We start from the raw sequence: 16,255 nt of genomic DNA, 5'->3' as shown, positions 1-16,255 counted from the left end.
CATGTGGCCTTGCCTTTACCTCGGCCTCCGTTGAAGCACTGTGGGAGTGGCACTCTCTGGATGCGTTGGGCAAAGGCCCATAGTCTCGGGCCATCTAGGTTGGGACTCCAGTCATCCGGTCGGCGATCGCGCCTGGGGTGCGTTTCACCACTCCTTGTGATGGTCTAGCCGAGGTCTATGTCGCCTACCATCACTACCGCTCGATGGACGCCATCATCATGCTAGGACTACCGCTAGTTGCTGATGATGCTACGAGCATCTTGGTTCAGTCTGAGCCACTCGCGTACAGGCGGTTGGTGTGGAGCGGGCTCTAGGTCAAGCCAGGGTGCAGATGTGGCCTCCTATGCTGCTCTCGGCGGCTGTAGTGGTGAGCAGGTGGAGCGATTCGTCTGGTGCGTCCCCACTCCTCTGGTGGGGAGAGAGGTTGTGAGTTGGTGTCATGATGTGGAGCTCTCCGCCTATTGAACGGTGGTGATTTCCACCAGTGCCTAGAGGCTTCGGTGGATCACCTGTTCCTGGGGGTCGTTCGGCTCAGGAAGGCCACGTAGAAGCATTGCCGTAGCAGCAATGTTCTGGTCAGCCCAAGCAAACTGTGGGGGATCATTTCCCCCATCCATGATGTTGTGCTAGACCTGGCTGGCGTGACTTTGGGCACCGCTCACCGGTTTATGCAGACGGGGAGTAGTGCGGTGCGCCGAGCATGTCGGCATAGGTGGCGGCTGGTTCTGCCACTGTTGTCGTAGCTCCTTGCCTTGCTTCCATGTGAGCACGAGGGCCCCACATGAGGGTCTAGAGGGGTGTGAGTCTACAAGGACTCCGCTACCACCGGCGGCTGTCTCAGAGCGTCCGTTATAGCGCACTCTCAGGATGGACGGTGGCTAGGTGCCATGTCACCGATGCTGGAGCCGTCACTCTCAACATTGTCATCCATGAGGTCGAGAAACAGGTGGGAGCATAGCTCGCCATCCCCAAGAATTTGGACGTGAGAGGGGGTGGCGCCAGCATCCTTTGGAGCCCCTGGGTGTACGCATCCATGGGGGACACGAGGCCATAGGGGAACCAGTCGCATGGCGGTCGTGGTAGGGATAACGGGGTCCCTCTGAATAATCTGCAGAAGATAGCAAATAGTGAGTAAATAACAGTATGTACATTACTCATAGCGTGGTTTGAGCAGAGAGTTTGCTCGGAATGAAGCGCATGCGCCTCATCGTTGAAGTCATCGTGCATCTCGGAGCTGAGGGAGGGCGCCCCTCCGACGGGCGTTGGAACAAGTGCCTCCTCGTGGAGGTGTAGTATGCCGAGCCGGTCCACGACGTAGGTTTCCAAAGAGAAAGGCCTAGGACGGCTCGAAGATAGGTGGAACCCACATCCCAATGGGTGGGAGCATGGGAAACTCTAGTGAGCCGAAGTGAGTTGTATCGCTTGAGCCCGCCATGGTGAAGGTGGTGGAAAAGTGGGCCATCCGATGACCAAAAGTGTGAACATATAGCGTCTTCCCCACGGACGCCGCCAACTGTCGGTGCAAAAAGTGACCAACACATAAATATTTGTAGTTTTATCGTATGTTGTGATCGGAGGTGGCCTAGTGAAAGTGCATCTAGCCCTTTAGTGGGTTTTGATGATTGAATGACAACATGATTAAAGGTCTAACCCATTTGCTAAATATGGACAGGAAATAGGTTATCTCACCGGTACTTAATGAAAGTCAAAATAATGTATTGTTGTATAAATAATCTAGTTCAAGCACAAGACAACAATGCAAATGGAATTCATATCAAGGCTTATTTATTGTGGGATTCCCATGTACTATGTGATAGCAAGCTCATAAGAATTAATTAATGAGACATAAGGGATTGCATATGGAATGGTCTCATATTTGAAGCTTGCCAAAATGGAAATGACAAAGATAACAATACATGAATGAATGATTCAACACAAGATGTGACTTGTTGGCTTGAGATGGTGAAGATAGCAACGAAAGGCTTCGAGGTACTAAGCAAGGGTGAAGGGCAAGCGACGGCTTGGCGGCCGAAGAACCTAGCTAGGGTGAAGAAGGAAGTACTTGTATTTAGTTGAGGTACTAATCAAGCTATGATGGTCATGTTAATGTGGAGGATCAAATCACTATTGGAGTGTTTGATGGAAGTGACTTGATACATTTGGGATTATTCAAATTTTATGAATGGAGTCAAGTCACGTGCTCAAGATGGCTTTGCTCAAGTAAAAAGATCAATATCAACATGTTGGCACCCTCACTTGATGAAGAGTGGAATACACGACTTCGATTGAAAGAGATCAACTCAAAAGGTTTAAATTCATTATACTCTTTATAATTGAGTTAATAGGAATGCCGTACTATTAAGAAGGATGCATCATGTTGATAGATAATGTTTCATAAGTGCTCAAGCCAACCCATGTGAGTTTTGAGTGTTTGAGAGACAAATGAGCTAACCTGTGTTTTGCTGATCTGGTATTAATACTGGACGTGTCCAGTATGTGCCCAGCAACGATAAAATTCTTGTTGTTCTTGGGTTGGTTCATCAGGAGTTCCGACATGAGTCGAAAGTTTCGAAGGTCAGGAGTTCCGACAATGGTCGAGAGTTCTGATATGTCGCGCTTAACTGACTTAGATGGTTCACTGTCCTAGTCATATCGTATGTGTCAGGTAGTCATACCGGACGTGTCTGGTATGGACGACTAGAGGCCAACGGCTAGTTTTCAAATGCCTTGAGGGTTGGGAGTTCTGACGTGAGTCGGGAGTTCCGACGGTCGGAAGTTCCAGCATGTGTCGGGAGTTCCAACACCTCACAAACTTCAACTCAGTTACTTAGTTTTCAAATATGCTGAGGGTCAGGAGTTCTGATGTGAGTCAGGAGTTTCAGCATTCATCGGGAGTTTCGACACCTAACATTGACATTGTAACTTAGTTACCGTTGGCGCAGTGTAAGTTATATCAGACGTGTCTGGTATGGCAACGGCTATAAAATGGCTAGTTTTTCCAAGGGAGCTATAAAATACCCCCAAGCCTCCACCTTGGGAGGCTGCTGATTCTGCTGATACACATACATGTTTTTGAGCCTTCCCAACTCTCCTAAGCCCTCTCTTAGTGAGTGTGTGATCCAAATCGCAAAATCCATTTGTGGGTTAAGAGAGAATTTGAAAAAGAGAGCAAACCACCACTTGAGCACTTGCGCATATTGTCAATCTTGTGATTTGCATTTGTTACTCTTGGACTCTTTGGTCCTAGATGGTTAGGCGTCACCGGAGAGCACCCGAGAGATTGTGGTGTGCCTCGGAAAGTTTGTAACGGTCAATTTTGCCACCTCGGAATCAACTAGTGGAAGGAGGAAAAGGAGTTGGAAAAGACTCTGGCTAGAGTGACCTTCATGGTACCCTCTAGGGCTGACCTTCGCTTGGTCACCTGCAGCCCCCTCAACGGAGAGTAGGACTCGAACGAGTCCAAACTTTGGTAAAACAAATATCGTGTCTCAATTCACATTTCATTTGATATTTATGTTGCTCTAGCTTTTGTGTAGGCTCTCTATGTATATTGTCATCTCTAGTAGGTGCCTGTAGTTTGGTTTGAAGATAGAAATCGAAAGGAGCAAGTTTGGGGATTCTCTGCAGAAACCATGCATGCCGGACATGTCTGGTATTTCATACTTGTGCTAAAAATATTTATTCTCTGTTCTAACTTTGTGTTGCAGGGTTATAGCTTCTAGATGTATTCTTTATATCTTGTTTACTATGTGGCTAACTTATGAGGGGTGGTATTACTCTTAATTTAGAGTTTCCATTTTGGAAACTCTCTTTTCTAATTGTTTTCACATTTAAAGGTGTTAATTTTTAGAAATGCCAATTCACCGCCCTCTAGGAGGCATCCTAGGTCCTTTCACCTAGCACTCAATGACATAGGGTTTATACTGGTTTAGGCAGCATGCCCTACGTCCAGTTTGAGTCGGTCGGTGACTTTATTCCTGAGCCCAGATGCTTGAAGTTTGTAGTGGGGTTACAAATGAGAAGGAGAAAGATGGGGGGTACAAGAGGTCTAGTCGGACTCTGGTCAGAGGGGCCAAGAGTGACAGAAGCTCTGCTATGTCCTAAGTGTTCGAGCATGTGCTTGTGGTTTGAACCTGGTGGTTCTATTGTTGTGTACTAGTAAAACTGATCGATCCCCCTGTTGGAATAGAGCGCATCCCCTTTTATAGATGAAGGGGATGGCCTTATAAGTGAGAGGGAGAGAGTAAGTATGCTAATGTCTTATTGCCCACACCAACGGGTACAAGATGATGGTAGGCGCCCACAATACTATTTGATGTTAGATGTAGGTGGGAGGTTACGTCGTCTTCTTCTGGTATGGTAGATGTCGGTGCCTGCCATACTGTTGATGCTGAGAGGCATACAAGGGGTTTTACTATGTTTGTCTGGTACGGTAAATGCCGACGCCCACAACACTGTTTGATGCCCAGAGGCATGTGGGGGAGCCTTATCGTGTTTGTCCGGTATGGGTGTTGATGGCACCCACAATACTGTAGGAAAAATGTCGGCGCCTACAACACTGCTTGGGTTCTGTCATGATAGGGAGGTCGCAGGGTACTGTCCTATAGGTGTACAAGGTACGTTCCTCGGTATTGCGGTTGACTTGGGTGCCCTGCCTTACTTTCTCCATCTATTTCCTGGTCCTTACTGAGCAGGCATCCCCGATCAGTTAGTCCCAGTCAGCTCTGATTGCGCTAGTTGAAGAAGAGTAGTGGATAGTGGTTTGGCACATCCCTAGTCGGAGATGCGGGTCAGAGTTGGAAACGGTGTTTGGCCTGGCCTTCCGGTCGGAGAGGCCATCCGGAGGTGGTCCAGTGTCGGAAGTGAGTGTTGTTCCTTCTTTGTGAGGCCTTCCGGTCAAAGAGGCAGGCCAGAGTCGGAAGCGGGCACAGTTCCTCCTCTGCCAGGCCTTTCGGTCGGAGATTGGATTGTCCTTTCTGGCCTATTGTTTAGGTGTTTTAGGCTGGCCCATGAGTTGTGCGTTGCTCACAATGTTTGTCTGTTGGGTCGAGCCTTTGTTGGAAAGCCGGTCCATGAGGGACCCTAGGTTTATAAACCCGACAATATGTATATAATAAGATTAGCCTTACATCAGATTCAGGAGACTTCCAATAATTTATGAGAAAATTCCAATCTACATCATTAACTCTATCACCATGCCTTTTCTTCAATTCCTCATCTGTTAAGTTTCATCAAAAGAACGCTCCTTTAGGGTTGCCTTAAATTCCTTCCACTTCCTTGCAGTGGTGATTAAAAACCAATTCTTAGCAGCAGCATCTATATCATAGATTTTCTTTTTTTCATGGAAAAGTACAAGATCAGTTTTACACAAGAAAACAACATGTTGTTCTAGCAAATAAATAGTGACATATTGTTCTAGTAGATAACCATACCACATGTTCTATATAATATAATCTAGATGATTGCTGTGTTAAAATAGCATAATGTTCTAGCATAAATAAACTGACATTTGTTTGAGTTTTTTTGGCATCAATAAAAAACAGCATACTATTCATGTAGCATGAACCACTCATGAAAGGATGAATGATGCATGCGGTTGATGTCTCATTTATTTTGAACACCAATTGAGGATAGATATTGAGCATGCTTGCTGTGAATGTTTTATTTTATCAGTTTAGCAGTCGATGGAAATTGATCAAATGAAATGTTAAATAATTGAGATGTCTTACTCCAAGTATGGTCCTATATCAGCATAGTTGAATAGAACATATCTATGAGCTTGTAGCCATGTCTTGTGATCTATACTCACTGCACACTTTCCAGCCAATCCTCGACCAATGTTATGGAAGAAAGGAGTTGTGCTACAATCTTCATGATTTATATTTTGATGGTTCAATTGATTTACACCATGTAGATAGTGAGAACAGAGTGTAAGGCACTCATTAAACGTAGGCCACTCCATAATTGATCCCTCGGGGTGACCTTTTGTATGAACAGAACCTTTAATCATATTAGATATCTATATAAAAACAAAAGGCACATTGACAATGTTATAAACATAGTAGGTACTTAAACCTTCAACTATGTTACAATATTTAGATGTCTAAAAAGATTACCTCTCTATAGGCCACATGCTGCAAAAATAGACTAGACCAGCTATTCTTGCTTGGGCAAGAAGATGTACCATCAAGTGTACCATAATATCGAAAAGGGAAGGAAGGAAGGAATATATTCTCAAGAAGGCTCAAGGTTTTAGCTATATCAGCCTCTAGACTTTCCATATCACTTATTCGAATGACAGGTGAGTGTAAGGGACCGTGACGCCTAAGAGGGGGGGTGAATTAGGCAACTTAAAACTCTAACTCTAGACTATGGCCTCTTTTTCTATCCTTAGCAAAAACCTATGCAAAAGATAAACTATCTAAATGTGCAACTACGGTTTTGCTAGTGTATTGCTATCTCTACCACAAAAAGGAGTTATGCAACATAGGTTTCAAACCTATCAACTAGCATATCACTAAGCTAGAAAAGTAAAGCACAAACCAAGGCTGCAATGTAAATGCGGAAGCTAAAGAGTAAGGTAGAGATATGCAAACTCCCATCGACGACTCCGGTATTTTTACCGAGGTATCGAGAAGTGCGTAAGCTTTCCCTAGTCCTTGTTGGAGCCCCTCACAAGGAATCCCTCGCAAGGGCCAAGCTCCAGGTTGGGTAACTCCGTGGATAGCCTTGGGCCTTCCCCACGCGCAAGTGGGTCTCTAACGTGCCTTTCGGCAAGCCTATCCCTGATGCTCCCCGACGTCTTCACTATCAAGCTTTCGTCCGAAACGCCGCAGGCCTTGTTCCCTCCGGTACATGGTGGCGGCCACACCATAAACACGGTTGGTGTGATCTCGCAAGACTACAAGCCCTCTGATGTACAATAATGGTGCGCGCAAGCACGGAGTGATAAGAGGTATGCAAACCTCACTAAACACTAGGCCTAAACCTAGAGCAAGCGCATAAGCGGTGGTCTAATCAACCTAAGCACTTTGCAAAGCACCTACGCTAATCACCTAATGAATCACTAAGCACTTTACAAGTGGAGATCACTAAAATGGTGTATCAACACCATTGGTATGTTTCCTTAACTCTCCACACCCCAAATGGCCGATTGGGGGGGGTCTATTTATAAGCCCCATAGAGAAAGTAGCCGTTGGGGGTGAAACCCAGCTTTTAGCAACTGATCGGACGCGTCTGGTCGTCTTGACTATTGAGTGCATGCATAGAGATCAGATGCACTGCCAAGTCCGTCATCATCGATCGGACACGTCCGGTCACGCTGGCACCGCTCTAGAACCTCTCTAGACTCGATTGGATGCCACTGCCTAGCGCGTCTGGTTGTCCACAGCTACTGCATCCGGTCCTCACTGAGTTGTTGCTGTGATGATGAATAGTGAAGTCCATGCATCCGGTCACTACTTCGCTTAGCATCCGGTCACAGTTGCTGACGCCTGTTGTTGCCGAGCAACTAATCGGACGCATCCGGTCCTCCTAGGGCCACGTCCGATCACCTTTGCCGAGCTCATTTCTTCGTGATCTTGCGTCCGGCTTGGTTTCCATCTTCGTGCTTGGACTTTGCTTGATATCTTGGGTCTTCTCTTGTGCTTCTAGGGTCTTGCTTTTGGTGTTGATCATGGGATCATCATGTCGCCTTCATCCAAGTCACGTCTTGCACCCTATTGAACTACAAAACAATTACTTGCAAATTCATTAGTCCAATTTTGGTTGTGTTGGTCATTAAACACCAAAATCCAAATTAAATGGGCCTAGGGTCCATTTTCCTTACAGTGAGCTAAGTTTCTTGAAAAGAATACTTATATGAATGACTGCAGCACTGACCATTTTAGGCAATATCCTTCTCACAACAAGTGACAGCAAGTGTTGTAGAATAATATGGCTCTCATGACTCTTTAGTCCAAATATCTTTTTCTCATAAACATGTATATTATGTCGTATATTAGAATATCAGATGCATAACCATCAGGAAACTTGACCCTTTTAGTATTTGACAAAATATTTTTTTCTCATCCGAACTCATTGAGTATGGTGCGGCTGGTAAATACATGTGGTCATCCACATCAACAGGGTGAAGATCACTTCTAATACCTAGAGCTTGAGGGTCGAGGCAAGAATTCAGATTATCCTTAGACTTCTCATCAGTGCCCATGAATGTATTAAGTATGCTTTCACTCACATTTTTCCTATATGCATGAAATCAAAATTATGACCCAACATCAAATCTTTCCAATATGGAAGTAAGAACCAAATAGATCTCCTTTTGTAAATTACTAAGGGATCCCCTTCCTTTCATCTCTTCCTGGTTGGTTTCATTCCAGATGGATCCTTGCCAAAACTATTACTAAGATCTTTAGTGCACTCCAAAAATTCCTCTCCAAAAAATGGTTTAGGTGCTAGCCTAAACTGTGGTAGAACCACCCAAAATAGCACGCTTCTAGAGGCACTCGTCTTCCACTAGACACTAAGCACCCCAAAAGTAAGCTACATCAGACGGTTCCGTCGAGCACACCCTAAGGGAGAACTCGAATAATCCACGTCTTTCCTCCAGGATTCAATAATGAGAACGAGTTTACAATACTTAGTCCATGTCATACAACAAGAGTTCTTAGAAATATATTATTACAATACCAAGTTCAGAGTGCGGAATTTAAACAGCGAAATTACAATACACATCTAATGGTAAGATACAAGGATTCATCTGTGCCCACCAAAAGAATCCACCACACAACAACCATTCCTCAAGCTACACCTGCAACAGGGGTAAATAAACCCTGAGTACACAATGTACTCACAAGACTTACCCTACTAGTGGGAATAATTTCACGACTCCAAAGGATATGATATGCTTTATGGTTTGTTGGGTTTTCTTTTTGTGAAAAAGCATTACTAGTAATGAATCCTTATGTATGTTTCTTATTAGTAGTCCTAATTAGTTCCTTAGCTAACCATTCTATGTAAGCACCTATTCTACTTCCAAGCAAGAGTTGAGCAATCAGATTCATTCATTCCCTTTCATCTCCTAGTTCTTACTATGGTGCTAGATCATAGACAAGTCGTACCGTATTACACAGCGATTCGTAAACCAATGTAGCCTAGCTAGGTACACCAAAACACATGCCCCACTTGTACCCTAGGCATAAGCAGGACCAACCCATCACTCTCCTGCTTTACTGACCATGCTGTTGTCCCTGTCCAAACTTAGACTCTAAGCCCCCACACCTGAGTCTTGGACTCAGTGTGGTGCTTAGACCTCCACCACCCCACCTCCAATCAGTCAGGCTGGAAAGAGCCAGAACCCACAATAAGAGAGCAACGAGCCTTCCCGCTCCTATAAGCAAGTATGTGCTTAGGATAATAAGTCTATGACCTGACTAGAATCCAATGCAAAAGATGGTCCTTAACCGACACGAATAGGGAAAATAGTATAACCAAGCTATGCCCCATTGGCCACGAGATACAACCTATTACACCCACCAATACCCGTACCATATCCTAGCTCGGTCTCCATTTTCCTTTCACCATTTTATTATGAGAGTGATAATAATAATCACCTATTATGAGTAACGGCAGGTTACTCACGCTACCGATAAACCTAAGCATAACAGCTACTCGACCTAAGCTAGTAGGACTCATAGGTAGGTATATCTATGCATGTAGTTTCAACAATAAGCCTATAACGTAAATGCACATCACACACACACACACACACACACACACACACATATATATATATATATTCAGTGATTATTCAAAATAAGGGTTATGCACTGGGGCTTGCCATGGGTAGGTGGGGTGTCAGCTCAGTTAGTCAGTGGTGGCTCTAGGATCTCCTCCTGTATGAGAACCTCCTCCTCATACTCCTCGATCACCTCCTCATACTCCTGCTTGTCCACGGTCATGAACTCCACCAACTCATTCTCTACATGCATGGAATGATGATGTAACACTTAGTATTACGACAACAACTCTTAAAATAACAATACATCTACCAAGCTACTAAGCTAACTCTAATAACTAAGATGCTAAGCTACACATCCTTTGTACTAAATAGGTATGAAACATTCAAGTATTATCTTAGCAACTAAAATGCATTTCTTCTTTTATTAATGATTTAATGTATATTAAAACAAGGAGCACCTAACTACCTTATTTATCGGTTTATTCTAGGGCCACAAAAATTACATTGAGCACATAATAATACAATGAACCTACTATAAAAATTTCATGGTCAAAGCTATTACCAATTTGCCACAAAAATTCCTACAAATACTAATATAAATAATACTAAACACTCATCAATTGATTTAATAGGCCTCAGTATCAACTCAGTCATGCATAAGCTAACTATGCCATCAGATAGACAACATTTTTAGGAACTCAACAAAATTTATTTCACAATTTTTGGACACCTATGCGAATTGATATTAATTTTCAAAATTTAGCTCAAAAATTAAAATATAAAGTTATCTCTAATTCCTTAAGAAAAGGAAAAACGAATTCTAGCCACATGGCCCAACACCACGCGGACATGGCCCACACGCGCGCGTGTCGCGTGTGCGCATGTGTGGCCCACGCACACAGTTCGGCCCACCGCGGAAGGGAGCCCGCGCGCATGACACTTTTGCAAAAGCGCCCTCGCTCTTGCTAGTATTAATGCCGCTCTATGCACACTATTCCTACAGTCAGGTCCTTTGCCAAAAGGCCCTCGCCCCCAATCATCTTTACATTCGGCCAGTCCCCAACACCCCCGCGCACGCCGGCATGGCATCAGCTGGCACGGGACTGCCATGCCGGGCAACCAGGGGGCCCTCTGACTCACCTAGGAGGCTGACCCCCACCTATAGGACGACGCGCAACTTTAGGCAGCAGTTGGACGAGCTAGGACATAGTAGAATGGCCTCTCCACGATGACGAGCACCCTGTGGCGGTGGCAGCCAAGTTCCAGTGAGCTACAGCCTTACGAAAATGGTAGAGACAGTGGGTGAGTACTAGTGACTCACCACAAGCCTACCCGTGGAGATGGTTCAGCCAAAGATGCCCCGAGCAGGGCTAGCCACGTGCGACAGTGCCTTCTGGTGGTGCTCCACGGTGGCACGGACGCATCAACGGCGAAGTGAGTGCGGTAGCGGTTGGATGGAAGCACGCAGGGCGAGGAGGGAAGTAGTACAAGTGCAGTGGAGCAAGCAATTGGACGCGATTGGAGGAATTGAGGCCTGGCCTTAGTCATGGCCATGATGCGGCCTTCACTGCACGCCGAAGGGAAAACACCAAATTGGCGCCTGGCTAGGCCCCATTATGGCTGTGCGGGTTCGGTTGGCGATAAGACAAGAGCGCGAAAATGTAGGCGCCAGTAATTGCTGAAAGGTGATCGCCTACTAGCTCACATGTGGGCATGACACGACAGCGAGAACAGAGGAAGAGGAAGAGAAATGGTGAGGTAGGGCACCACTCGGCTAGCCTTGGCGGCAAGTAGTCAGCCAGACATGCTGTTGTGCATGCGCCCGAGCTATGCGACACATGACCGAACCATGTGCATGTGTGGTACACACAGGCATGGCGTGGCCTATGTCGCCATAGTGCCATTAAGCCGAGGCGATGGTGCGAGCGTGGCCGAGACATCCCATGTGCACGTGGGGGCAACCGAGCGATCGCAACGCAGCGTGGCAGTGAGTAGGCAGTGCAGCAGTGCACAAATCGCCATGATGACGTAATGACACCGGTGTGGCTCTGCCGTGGCATGAGCGGCCACGCAGCGGGGTAGCACGGCGAGGCTGCGCGATGAGCAGGCAGCGTCACGTCCGACATCGCAAGCGACAGCAGTAATAACCCCACACTACCGAGCTAAGGTGGCTAGGACAGGGCAGCCGAGGCCAGCCAAGTGTGGCAGCGCACGCGCACGCGTAGCCCAGCTCAGCGATGCTGAGGCTCCGTGCAACGGTGACCGCGCCCAGACGTCCTGGCAACCGAAACAAGTGTCATGCATGAATTTTAAAGCGTTCAACATGACCAAATGGTTGCTCCTAAACCTAAACTATCTTGACCATGCTCAAGATGGCACATGACACTACCAAATCGAGCTATAACACTACACCACCCTTTAACCCAATCTCTCATAATAAATTACTAAACATAGCAATGTCTAGCTGTCGGCAGAACTAAAAATTTCTAAGTTTTTGAGCTAGATTTGATTTCCATTTGCGATTTCTAAGCTAGAGGAAATACTAGCTAGTAATATCATTTTTCGACCGCAAGTATTTCATTGTCATCTACAAAATTTGTACTTCAAACTTTATTTAAGTATCACATATATGTTCTGTAGCATTTTTGCTTAATAAAAATTAGTTTTGAACCCTAAGTGATATAACATGACTATCAAATCAACTTTTGTTTCTCATTTTTGTTGATGGTTTCGAGTTACAAAAATTGATCTACATACTTTATCACATGCATTAACATATAAAACATGATGCTGATGATATGTTTTAGTAAATGATTTACGGTGTAACACCAAGGATGTTACATAAACTCAGTTGTACCACCAAATTTATTGGCATCAAACCGAAATGGGTGATTTTCATGCAAGAATCTTCTATGACCCATATAGCATGTCTTGCTACCATTACCAAGTCTGAGTGAATCTATAAAGATGTGACAATGTGAACATGCAGCTTCACCAGATGTGATAGATCCGGACACATATCCTAGACTAGGGAAATCAGTAATAGTCCACAATACTGTTGCTCGCAACTGAAAATACTCACCCCTTGAAGCATCATAAGTTCTAACAGCATGTTCAAACATATGTAACAAGTCATAAATAAGTGGCTGACAATAGAGATCCATATCACTACCAAGAGCATTTCTACTAGGAATCAGATAAGATAGGATGAAATTTGATTACTTCACGCACATTGAAGGTGGAAAGTTCAAGGGAATACATATACCAGGCCAAACACTATAGCTAACATTCATGGTTCTAAATGGATTAAAAACCATCAGTGACGAATGCTAGACGTATGTTTCGGCTATCTATAGCAAACTATGGATGGTCTTTATCAAAGGACTCCCATAGAGGTGAATCTGCAAGATGCCTTAGTAGACCATCCTTTTTTCGGTCTTCATCGTGCCATCTTGTTAGCCTTGCTGTTTTCAAGGACAAAAATAACTTTTTGAGTTGTTTCTTTATAAGAAAGTAATGGAGAACCTTCCTAGGAATCTTATGAATACATTTCCCATCTAAACTCTTCCTTTCTGATTTCCATCGTGAAACCTTACATTTTGGACACGAATTCAGATCCACATTCCCCTTCCAATAGAGAATGCAATCATTTTCACATGCATGAATACTATTGTAACCAATTCCAATGGATTTCACCAATTTCTTAGCTTCATGAAATGTTCTAGGTAGTGCTGAACCCTTAGGAAGTGCATCATTAAGTAGATCTAAAAGCAGATTAATAGATCTATCAGACCATCCTCCAAGGAGTTTGATATGGAGCAATCTAATTAGGAACCTTAGTTGTGTATATTTCTTGCAATTTGGGTACAACTCCTTGTTATTTTCTACTACCAACTTCTCAAGGGCAACTAGTTCAGGACAAGGCTCTAGAGTAGAACCATTGTCCTCAAAATCTCCTCTATCATCCAAACCAGCAACTAAGTCTCTAAGAAAATCAAATATATCATCATCCTCATTAGAATCCTCTATAAACTCAGCATCATCATAATTCCCATCATCATGATTCATTGAAGAGCTACCTTCTCCATGTAAGGTCCATGTTCTATACCCTTTTAGAAACCCATCACATATCAAGTGCTCACGGACTTCACTTGAATCTTTCCAAAATGAGTTAACACACTTTCTTCAAGGACATAATATCTTGCTGCCTACCGCTGAATTCTTAAATGCAAAAGCTAAGAAACTGTTCACCCCTTGCAAATTTGTCTTGTTGTGCCTATATGAAAATTTTAGATTAAATTCTATTTTACCTAAAAATAGCACTCTCAGTGGTTGTGAAGTTATTATCATTTACCTAGCATTATCATCAATCCATGTTTTATCCATCATCAACCTTTATGCAAGAGATCCAGTAGCTTATAGTATTAAATAAAAAAATATCACAAGCATTGAAATAGTTGCATACTTTGACAATATTGAAAAAAATAGATGAATAGCTAGCGAAAGGGAATCCTACCGATGGAAACAAGGAGAGCTGCTGCCACAATATCGTTCGAACGTCTTCTCGAGGTGCGCAAGTAGAACTACCTGTTGTCCAGCAGTAGCAACACCACACTAAACACCTGCACCCACACAATGAAAGTTGCTGAACAAGTTAAAATCATAGAACACAGGAACTTGCATACAATTTAGTTCTGGAATTGTGACCTGAAATTACTGAAGGCTTGGTTCACAACACGTTACCCCAGCAAGCAAGCAACACCATAGCACAAGCAGACTAAAAAGTGAGTTCCGACCAATGGAGAAGCTGCCCTTGCATGTTGCCAAGCAATGTCCAAGAAAGCAAAAAGATTCACGCATTTAGCTAAAACTAATTCACTCAGAACCAAAAATGAATCTTCAAGGCTTCTTAGACTAAAATGTGAAGAAAATCACCAAGTCACAAACCTTTCTTAAGAACTCAGAGTGGCCGGCTGCTGAGACTGAAGTCCGGCACCACCCGGGGTAGGAGACTGCGCCCCTAGCGTGTCCCTCCTTGTGGCGCGTCCCTCCGGCTGGGCGTGGCGCCGTGGCCCCCCTCCTAGCCGCAGAACCTGGGAGTGGCGGCGGCGCGTGACCCCTGCAGGGGCGGCGTGGGCCCCCTGCAGCAGTGTGGTGCCTGGGCGTGACCCCTGCTGGGATCCCTTGGAGCGGCGGCGATGGGAGAGGACCGTGTGCCGGTAGGCGATTTGGTATCGAAGGAACGGGACGGTGCAGTGTTTTGTTTCATGGAAGGAAGGGGGCGGCACTGTTTTTGTTTCACGGAAGGGGATAAGGGAGCGCGAGCCAGGAAAAAATGGTTGCCACAGATTTTTTACGCGCGCACTAGGGTTTCGGAGATTGGGTACCCAAATTTTGGGCGCGAATCGACAGCCTGCAGCGCGCTAGATTTTACCTCAAAATATACCGACCGACTGTCTGACTTTATTATTGACCTATACTGACTCATGGTTTGACGCCATCTATAGCGATCGATGTATAGCCGCTTAAGGCACCTTTACCGACCGATGCTTCGTTGGAATTCTTTACCGACCAATGTTGCATCGCTAAATACCTAGTTTTAGTGATCGATATCTGACGCTAATTTTGGTGTGTGGTATAGTGTGTACGTAAAAGAATCATGTGTATTTATTATTATATAAAAAAATAAAAGGGGATGTGAACATGAACTAGGAGTAGTTAGGACTAGGAGGAGGTATTCCAAAAGTGCAGCAAGCTAAGCTATAAGGGTGTGTCATCTCCACGTGACGATGACGGAGTTGAAGCCGAACCACGTGAGGCGCCGACGCATCTTGTTCTCGATGCTCGTTGTTGCCACAATCTTGCATGCGTCCTAATGGTACTCCAGCAAGGTCATCTCCACTAGCGCCATGGTTGTGCCTTTTAGAAACCCTAGCCGAGCCATGCCAAGCTGCCCGAACCTCGCTGAGCCCTAGCTCGTGGCCTAGCATGCCATCATTGTTGCCACCACACGCGTCACATGCCGCCTCTGTTGTCATCACCGCTCTCGCCCCTACTGATGCCCACACCGTCCAGGTGTTGCAACGTCCCAACACTCGCCAGCCCTCATCCACGACACCCTTGTCCCCGCCCGCGACCACACACCCCTCAATGAGTTTTGAGAGAAGAGAGATAGGATATAGGAGAGAGAGCTCGGGAGAGAGAGAGAATAAAGAGGAGGCATATGGAGATGACATAAATTGGAGATTTGGAATAGGGGTTTGAAAGTTTGAGAGAATCGGGAAGACACGTCCTTGCAAATTGAAGGAACAGATCATGTATTTTATGACTTTTCTCGAATCAAATACGTTTAAAGGACGGACTGAGTAGATCGGGATTATTTACATATTTACCATCATTATGAGGTGAGTGGTATAAAAAGTACCATGTCAGTGACTCATGTGTCAGTGACACAGTGTAAGATGCCATCCGTAATAATGGTAAATATGTACTAATTTGTTTTTCCTATCGGCACTT

General features: G+C 44.9%; 1 long non-coding RNA gene and 1 pseudogene across 1 annotated transcript; both read right to left on the bottom strand.

Annotated features, from left to right (window-relative positions):
* The window catches only part of LOC136493932 (uncharacterized), a 171,580-nt pseudogene that overhangs the window by 23,816 nt on the left and 131,509 nt on the right, over positions 1 to 16,255 (bottom strand).
* LOC136493541 (uncharacterized) lies at positions 13,878 to 14,357 on the bottom strand. The gene is made up of 3 exons (XR_010768375.1): positions 14,256 to 14,357; positions 14,094 to 14,154; positions 13,878 to 14,015 (listed from the first exon to the last, which is right to left on the bottom strand). It is a non-coding gene; the product is annotated as an uncharacterized lncRNA (long non-coding RNA).

This window comes from Miscanthus floridulus, chromosome 11, assembly GCF_019320115.1.
Source record: "Miscanthus floridulus cultivar M001 chromosome 11, ASM1932011v1, whole genome shotgun sequence".
NCBI lineage: Eukaryota > Viridiplantae > Streptophyta > Magnoliopsida > Poales > Poaceae > Miscanthus > Miscanthus floridulus.
The sequence above is the reverse complement of the archived record's forward strand: the minus strand, read 5'-3'. Positions and strand labels throughout refer to the sequence as shown.